The 9,550-nt window shown below is 31.1% G+C and overlaps 2 long non-coding RNA genes across 3 annotated transcripts; one reads left to right on the top strand and one right to left on the bottom strand.

The window, feature by feature from the left end:
- Positions 1-849: 849 nt before the first annotated feature.
- On the bottom strand, positions 850-2,915 carry LOC136205158 (uncharacterized). The gene is made up of 2 exons (XR_010675845.1): positions 2,549-2,915; positions 850-2,463 (listed from the first exon to the last, which is right to left on the bottom strand). It is a non-coding gene; the product is annotated as an uncharacterized lncRNA (long non-coding RNA).
- A 1,029-nt stretch (positions 2,916-3,944) lies between these two features.
- On the top strand, positions 3,945-7,751 carry LOC136205146 (uncharacterized). 2 transcript variants are annotated; one of them, XR_010675843.1, is made up of 8 exons: positions 3,946-4,171; positions 4,293-4,356; positions 4,478-4,541; positions 4,687-4,757; positions 6,855-6,906; positions 7,110-7,235; positions 7,325-7,392; positions 7,472-7,751. It is a non-coding gene; the product is annotated as an uncharacterized lncRNA (long non-coding RNA). The 2 variants fall into 2 exon arrangements; XR_010675841.1 differs by having other exon boundaries at positions 3,945-4,171; positions 4,478-4,757.
- Positions 7,752-9,550: the final 1,799 nt, after the last annotated feature.

The raw sequence follows: 9,550 nt of genomic DNA, 5'->3' as shown, positions 1-9,550 counted from the left end.
ATTCTACAGCAAAACTTCTCAACCATCTACTTCATTTTACCTACTTTTCAAATATTTTATTATTATTATATTCATTTTTCACATAACATTTATATTCTTTATATTATTAATCAAAATATATATATTTATTAATTTTTATCATGTTTTATAATTTAATATTTTTATTTTAAACTAAATAATAATTATTAAACAATAATTAATAATTCAATTATTAAACAAAAAATATATAAAACAAACTATAATATAAATTAAAAATAAATATAATATAAAACAAAACACAATATAAATTAGTAAAACAAATAATAAAATTTTTATAAAAATTAATATTATATCAATACTTGCCTTGCTTCAAAAGGCAAGGTGGTTGCTGCAAAAGGCAAGGTTTGCAACTTTACAGCAATGCATCTTTACAACAAGGCAGCTCCATTGGAGCTGGATTTTCAAGACACTTTATATTTAAAATGACCTTGAAAATGCCCTTAAGACTTTTTTTTAGGTAGAATTCCAAAATTCAATTTTATTCTATAAACTGATAGAAGATGATGTCATCTTCTATGTATTAAAAATTTAGAAAACAAAACTAAAATTAACCATCCATCTATTATGTTTCAAAACAAATATGTTAATTTGTCAAAAATATAATTAACCTCTGGACTTTTCAGGTGCCATGGATTAAATGTTAAAGATGTAACATCTGAAAATTTTAGAAGCTTAATCCTAAAAAATAAATGATTGGAGACTCGATCCAAAAAATCAATTCTTCAAGTTCAGAGGTTTAGCTTACAAAGAAGTTATGAATTTTAACTGTTCGAGAATCTGTTCATATATTTAGGAGGAAAAAAAAACATGTTGGAGATCTAAAACAGAGCACTGTATTAGTAGCAAAATAGACAACCAACAAATCATCCTGCTTAAAAATAACAGCTAGGATACACGACCTCAAATCGAAAGTTAGTGGTCCTTGGGGGCAGAGAATCAACAAAAACAACAAATAATAAAAAAACAACGAAATAATAAGTGCGGACTTTATGTTAACAAAATTGAGGGCATTTTATTTATTTCATCACCTCAGGGCAGCGCACGAAATCGACGAATGGCTAAGATGCAATTCCACAGGACAAGTTCGCCACTGCTTCCGCTCTCTTCCTTTTCCACTACATCCGAACTACAATCAATTTTGGCTTGAAGCCCTACATATCAACCAACTGATGGACAACAAACTTTACAACTTTGAACATGACTTATGCAAATACATCAATCAACCCCCTGTAATTCATTTGACTACTTGCACCAGCATTATAAATTATAAATATACATAGCACTTCGTATTGCCTTGGAACGAGTATACCAATTAAATTTGGAATAATAAGCAACTGTAGAATAAAATTATTATTGTTCTGCTATTTTATGATCACAATTCAATATAATTCGATAATCAACAAGCCTATCTTATAAATAATTTAAAACTACTTCAACGGCACTCATGATCGTTATGGGCATAATTTGATTTTATATCACAGAGCATACGCCCGGCTATTAAGAACTCCTCAAAATTCATAAAACTGCGATTCCCAACTAGGCCAATTTATAATTACATCTTTTAGAGCAAAACATGTAGCGCAGATAATATTGATCGATAAAGCAGCTGTTTACTTCTTTTAAGAGCAAAATAAGTGTTATATAAGTAATTATTTAGACTTAAGAATAAATTGGAGCATCGAGGATGGAGAATACCTTGCAAGTGGTGAAATGGCCTATAATTGCCGAGCAATTTAGGTGGCGAAGTCTACTAACTGGCGTTGATGAGAGTCATAGCCGCGGCAGAATATAATGCATGAATTCGAGAGAAAGAAGAAAGAATAATAAAGTAGGACACGGCACACAACAGAGAGGAGAACCCGGGCAATACCCGTGCGATCTCCCCTCAAAAACACAGAAACCTTGCATTTTTATTAAGAATTGGTTGACCTGCCATGCAAGCGCACCTGTCATGGCAAAGGTCGGACGACAAAGATAGATCTACCCAGGACCTAATAGCCACACCAATTCATATAACAATTTTGGGCTATTTCATCCTGTTGATATATCTTTTACATCCTCAGATTCAACACACATCTCCTTTCATCCACATCAATCACCATATTACATATCTTCTAGCTTCAATACTGATCAATACAGTCGCTTCAGATCGGAGTCCTGTAATCAGATAAGATTACCCATATTCGCCTTCCTGACGCAGTCAAAATAAGCCTTTACAAACATGTTGGCCGTCTTTCGTAAGCGCCTGACGCATCCAAAAAGGAAAACACCAGTGGACAAGGAAATGGCCGACTCAGCGATTCAGATAACAAACATCATAATATCAATCTTTCTTCTTAAAAATCACCAAAACGAACAGAATCATACCCTATGGAGGCTCTGATTCAGGAACGTGAAGCCGCAATCGATAGATCAACATCAGATCTAAAAAAGAAATCCAGAAATAATCAGCAGATTGATTAATAGAACACATACTGAAGACAATAAAGAATTTGAAAACTATGCATACCTAATATCTTCACCGATCCCCTTGAAATTACAATCATCATGTAGATCGGAGAGCATCCAAGCAGATGGCATAATTTGTAGGCATCGATGTTAGGAAGCGAAGAGGAGATCTGCTAAAGGAGAGAAAATGAAACCAAAAAGATGAATATATGGTTAGAATGAAAGGAGGAATGCCGTTATTATATAGTGGGATTTGTCAGATTGACGGACGTGATTAAAGAGGAGTAGAAAGATCGATGGCTGAAAGGAAAACACGTGGTGGCACTCCGTGGGAAATAGAGTAATGGTAGAAAAATGGACGGCTGCCATATGAGCTGGCTTATAGATAAGTTTTGCTGGCGTTGTTTATACGCACGATTTTCCCGTGAAACACGGAACAACAGCTTTAGGTGTATAAATTAGGGACAAATTATCAGAAGTAAATTGGTTTTTATGTCGAATGTAGATCCTTTTATACGTATTTTAATACGAATAATATGCATCATGTGTATTATAAGAGGTTTTATTATTTTAATTATTATATGGGATTATAATATATGTGTCCAAATGTAAATTGGGAGTCATTCGAGTAATATGAAAGATTCGGTGCTTAATGTAAGAACTCATAAATTAAGAACAGTCGTATAATAGTGGCTAATGAGGCTGTGTATCGGTTCAAAACTCAACCGAACTGAATCGAAAAAACCGAATACTAAAATTACGTGATATTTAATTCATATCAATACCAAACCTCCGAATAGTAAAATCAAAATATTTGGTACGGTTCGGTTTCAAACCGAATTTAATTAAAAAATAAAAATAATAAATAAAAATCACTAGATTTTATCATTAAATTTATCTCAAAAAAAATTAAAATACTTTCAAAATATATTTATATTAGAGTATTATCTCAATAACAATAAACATAATTAAACTTGTAAATTCAAAAACAACTTTCTAATTCATCATAATAAGTCTCAATCTCAAAAACTTTCTTTTCAATATCAAAATACATGGAATGTGCATATTTATTTAAATACTTTAAAGTTATATGTTCTCAAAAGTGAAATTTGAATCTTTTTACCCATTGTTTCCAATTGAGCCCTTATGATCTCTATTCTCATTTTCATTTAACTGGGTTTATTGTCACTATAAAAAAAACTGGGTTTATTGTCTTTTTGGTATTTTTTTTTTGTCTGATTTTCCCAATTGAGTCCTTATCATTTTCCTATTTCATTATGAGCAAATGGTTTTATAGTCTTTTTTGCCAAATTTTCAATTATGCCCGTTTTAAACAACCTCCTCGTACTGTCCCTGGTTTTTTTACAAAAAAAACCCTTAGTAACCTAAAATGACATCGTTCTAAGAAGACTTTTTTGGTAAATTAAATATTGTGGGGTTGCATACTCTGTGATCCACTCATTCCTTACCGTTTTCAACAGTTCCTAGATCTTCCTTTCTACCTAATCTCTCACTGATGCTTTTTCAAATTTCTTTTCCCCTTCTTCTCAGACACAGCAACCATTCTCATCCTCTATCTTCTTCGGTTCGAGCTTACTTTCCAATGGTTTCAATCGGAATCTGTAAATGAAGAAAAAGATGTAGCAGTAACTCTGATTCAATGTCGAAAGCTTTGATTTACCGGGTATCGTTTTTCGATCGCTTCCTTCCTTGCAGCATGAAGTTCTCTCCTCCTGTTACTATAGCGTTAATTTTTTGTTTCCCTGTTTTAGTATTCTAACTCACTCTTAATTTATTTGTTTCAGAATCGATTAATCCTCATGTTCAAGCAGTAACGCTGATTCGATGTCGAAAGCTTTGGTTTACCGGGTATCGTTTTCCGATCACTTCCTTCCTCGCAGCATCAAGTTCTCTCCTTCTATTAATGTAACGTTAATTTTTTGTTCCCATGTTTCAGTATTCTAACTCACTCTTAATTTATTTGTTTCAGAATCGATTAACCCTCATGTTTAAGCAGTAACGCTGATTCGATGTCGAAAGCTTTGGTTTACCGGGTATCTTCTGATCGCTTCCTTCCTCGCAGCATCAAGTTCTCTCCTCCTATTATTGTAGCTTTAATTTTTTATTCCTCTGTTTCAGTATTCTAACTCACTCTTAATTTATTTGTTTCACAATCGATTAACCCTCATGTTTAAGCAGTAACGCTGATTCGATGTCGAAATATTTGGTTTACCAAGCATCATTTTCTGACCGCTTTCTTCCTCGCAACAGTTAGTCTTCTTTTCCTATTACTGTAGCGTTATTTTTTTTTTCCTATTTTAGGTTCCTCTTTTGCCTTCCATTTTTCTTCTTTAGTTTGGTAGTTTTCAATCTATCAAGATTTTTAAATCGATTCACCCGCTAAATATGATATTAACATGTACTTTCAACCGAAAGCATGTAGTGAGTATGTATTTAATTTTAATAGATATATTATACATGAATGTATATTATGAGAATAATCACAAACCCATGTGTGAATGGTATTGTTAGTTAAGAAATGAAGCATATACATGCAGAAACAAAACCAGTAGTTTCTAGAGGCAAATGTATCAAATAGTTATACAATGAAATAAACCGAACAAGACTTTAGAGTCTCCAGTTCAAACCTGCGGTATGTGTTACTAATATGATGCAAAAATAGTTTAAAATTAGAAAGTGATATTTCAACAATGGTTCTGTTGCAATTTTCAAATTTCTATATCACCAACATTTTAGATTCCAATTTATAATGTTGCATAATAAATACCTATTGTCGTTGGTCAAATGAGATGCTAATTAAGATTAAACTGTAATAGATAAAGGCCCCATAAATGCAGTTGGTTGTGCCAAGCTCTAGAGAGATGCATTATAGGTTGAGTAGAGTGAAGATTGAGTGCATGCATTGTTTGTTTGGAAATATAAGGCTAATGTAGATGCTCAAATAACTCTTAGGAGTACTAATACTTTCACGTAACCAACTCCACTACTTGGAATTAGGGGTGTTCAAAAACTGAACCGAACCGAAATAACCGACCGAACCGATGAATTTTGGTTTTTTAGTTCAGTTTTTCAGTTTATTAGGCTCGGTTTCGGTTTTAAACATTGAAATATATCAGTAATATCGGTTGGTTTGGTTTTTATGATAATATAACCGAATTAACCGAACCAACCGAAATAGGGATTAATTATATAATAGTTCATTTATAATCTATGTTATATATTAGTTTATAGGTAGAAGGAACCTTAGTTTATATGTTGTAGTTATATAATAAACAATATTTTTACGTTTACTCAGATTGTGTTTACAATTTTTAGCAGTTTTGTCTTTTTAGCGACTAAAAATTAATTCCTAATAATATATACATATAGTAGTCACTACTGCCGGTAGATGTATTTCCTAACTTCTACATTTAAAAAACATAATTTAATTTAATTATTTGTTTAGTTATATAAAAAATAGATATTGATTTTCAATACATAATGTTTACTGTATATTTAATCCATAATCATAAACTATATCATTCATAGAGTCATGGCTTTTTTAATATAAATATTGTAATGATATAATCTAAAATAACAAATAATTCATTTAATATATGATAAAACAGAATATCAAACCGAACAATGCGATGAGGAATGAGTGTATTCAAGAAAAGTTCAATGTGTCCTTTGAAGATAAAGGACATACGAGGTGGTTTGGACATGTTCTATGTCGTCTAATGTCCTGTGCATAATGTGAGAACAGATTTCGATAAAATTAACAAGGGTAGAGGAAGACTATGATTAATATAGATGAAGATTATTGATCAACTTGAACCCTTTTTAATCATTCTGAATTTGGTGGATTAAACCCTGGACTGGATTTTCCAGGAGGTGAGGTTCTTTGATGGTTTCTTATTGCCTCTAACGTTATAGATTATACTTCCTGTCAAACTGATACTCTAAAAAAAAAGGGCGGTCCGGTCGCATTACGCGTCCCCGCTGAGCGAGGGTCCGGGGAGGGGTCCCACCACAAGGGTGTATTGGGGGCAAGCCTTCCCTTGCCAATTTAATTGGCAAGAGGCCGCTCCTAAGACTCGAACCCGTGACCTCAAGTCACACGGCAACAACGTTTTACCGTTGCGCCAAGGCTCGCCCTCGTCAAACTGATACTCTACTCAAGTTAATTTACTCTTTGGCTAGCTACTATGTGTTAAACAAAAACTGTAACTGCATACACTCTTAATTATGAACATCAAATAGAAGTATGGATGTAACCTTTGAATCTTCATTTACAGTCTTAGATATAGTTCACATTATTCTACAGTTTAAAAATCTGATGCCTTTTCTTTTTCTTTTTATTATAGGATGTTATCATGCTGGATGAAAAACTTCCCATGTTGAAGCAATAAAAAAAAGGTAAATAAAAACATAAATTTCTCTCCAAGTATACGTTAAAGCAAAAAATTGATAGAAATATATAAATTTCAGTTTAAAGTTGGAACTTCTTTTACAACATTGTTTTGGTTTTGGTTTTGTGAATTAATTTTGAATTTTTCATCATATAAAATGAGGATAGAATCATGATTAAGCAATTGCAATTTCATGCTCAATTCCTACAGTGACCATCATTGAAGGTACTAGAATCTTGAGAAATTTACCTTTTGGGGGAGAGAATGTTAAATCAAATTCTATTGATTGGGTAGATTCAAGATGCTGGCATCTGTTGCAATTTTTTTTTCTTCATGGTGAGTCTCCGCTATTGTCAAGTTATTTGTTTCATTTTTTTTCTCTTTTGTCTAAGAAATTAAGGTTTCATTCTAACATGGATTTGCAGGGAAGAGATAATTAATTCCTTCTTCCTTCTATGTTCTTGGACCGAAACTTTTTCTAGTTATGGAACTGGTAATTTTGAATATTTTGTTTGAATTGATTCCTTTATAATTGGTTTCTTAATCAGATTGAAATGATTTTTTATTATCAGTTTTGCAGATCTCTGTAGGCATCCATGCATATAAAGACAAACTCTATGTAGATTCGAAACGCATCAAAAGTTAAAGGAGAATCACTCAATAGCTAGTACAATCACTAGAAAATAACAAAACTTTCCCTAATTTTACTTTGTGACTTTCAATTCAACTTCTTTAATTTTCTTTTTTGTGGTTTCAAATTTGTTTTATTTCTGAATTTTTGCATGGTAGGTGTTTTTCTATTGGAAATATGGATTTAGTACAAAAATAATTAACTTCTTTATTTCTGATTTCCTTTGTATGCGTTTCCCCCCTCCAATTTTTTTTTATGGTTTGTCATATAATGTTGAATATGCAATTTTTACTCTAAAAAGCAGTGGCGAATCCAGGATTTGAGGGAGGAGGGGGCAAAATTCTACGTAAAAAATTTTTAGACAAAAAATGTAAAATTGTTCAATTTTTTATGACAAAAAATGCAAAATTGTTCAATTTTTGGTAACGAAAAATGCAAAATCGTTCAATTGTCATGCATTATTTTCATGATTTTTTTTATAAAAAACGTAAATTATAATGTTTCCGACTCGTAATCATCCATTTCCGGGATTCTCGGGTTGTTACGCATCAAATATCCCTAACGTTTTGGGTCAGGTGCAATTTTACACCTAACATCTAAAATGGTGCAATTTTACCCCTAATGTTTGTAGCCAAGATCAATTTTATCCCTAACGCTGATAAATTGGATCAATTTAAGACACTATTATAAAATACAGTCATTTTTTTCTTTATTTTGCACCAATTGCATATCAATTTTGTAATTTTGCACCAATTTTACCCCTAACGTTGATAAATTGGATCAATTTCAGACACTATTATTCATGACCGAGAAGACAGTTTGATGAATTATTTCTCAAATTAACCCAATTTATCAACGTTAGGGGTAAAATTGCTCTTGGCTTCCAACATTAGGGATAAAATTGTACCATTTTAGACGTTAGGGATAAAATTGCTCCTTACCCAAAACATTACTTATTTTTTAACTAATTTTTTTTTAATGGGATGAAGGGGCCCCTGCTAAAAGGTTTTAAAATTGTCAATTTGATTGATGAATAAGGTTATAGAGTTATTTAGGACAATTATGTGTTTTATTAAATCACATATTTTTCCGAAATTAAAGACATTGTTCTTCAATTCTATTATTAAATCATAAAAATTATTATTTTTTAAGATAATGTACCAAAATAGGCCTACAGTTTTTAGTGAATTATCAATTTAGGCTCCACGTACAAAATAACACCAATATAGGTTTAGCGTTAAAAAATGGCCCAATTTATACCTCGATAATGGAATGATTCACAACGTTTATATTATTCCATTAAATTCTTCCAATTGTACGTGGAGGAAGAAATAAAAACTTAACGGAGAATTAGAAATGACGCATCCAATCCGTTCTCGATGTCTAAATTGATACATTTTTTAACGTTAGCCCTATACTGGTGCTATTTTGTACGTGGAGCCTAAATTGATATTTCTCCAAAACCATAGTCCTATTTTGGTATCTTATCCCTTATTTTCTTTATAAACAATGTTTATGTAATTGGTGCAGAATAAGAAAAAAAAATATTTGTTTGTTATAATAGTCTCTGTAATTGATTCAATTTATTAATATAAGGGGTAAAATTGTTTTTAGTGTCGTTCAAGGTCAAATTGCACCATTTTAGACTTTATGTTGGCTGTAAACGTTAGAGGTTATTTTTCCACCTTATTCCATTTTATTTATCTATTTTCATTAAAGTCATACATATTTTTACTAATAAAAAGAAAAAATTGTTATTATTTAATGTGATATTAATTTTTTTTGTTATTAGTGAAAATAATTAATATTATATATATATATATGTATGTACTACAAAATGAATAAGGCATCAACTACCAAAAAAAAATATATTATTATAAAAAATTTGATATATTATTGCATTTTTAATTAATTTTTTATTTTTTTAAAATATACAACTTATTAATAATGGATTCTAAATAAAGTTAGCATTCAAAAAAATAAATAAATAAAATTAACATTAAATTTAATTGATATGATT

The sequence above is a fragment of the Euphorbia lathyris genome, chromosome 1 (genome assembly GCF_963576675.1).
Source record: "Euphorbia lathyris chromosome 1, ddEupLath1.1, whole genome shotgun sequence".
NCBI classification, from domain to species: Eukaryota; Viridiplantae; Streptophyta; class Magnoliopsida; order Malpighiales; family Euphorbiaceae; genus Euphorbia; species Euphorbia lathyris.
The sequence above is the reverse complement of the archived record's forward strand: the minus strand, read 5'-3'. Positions and strand labels throughout refer to the sequence as shown.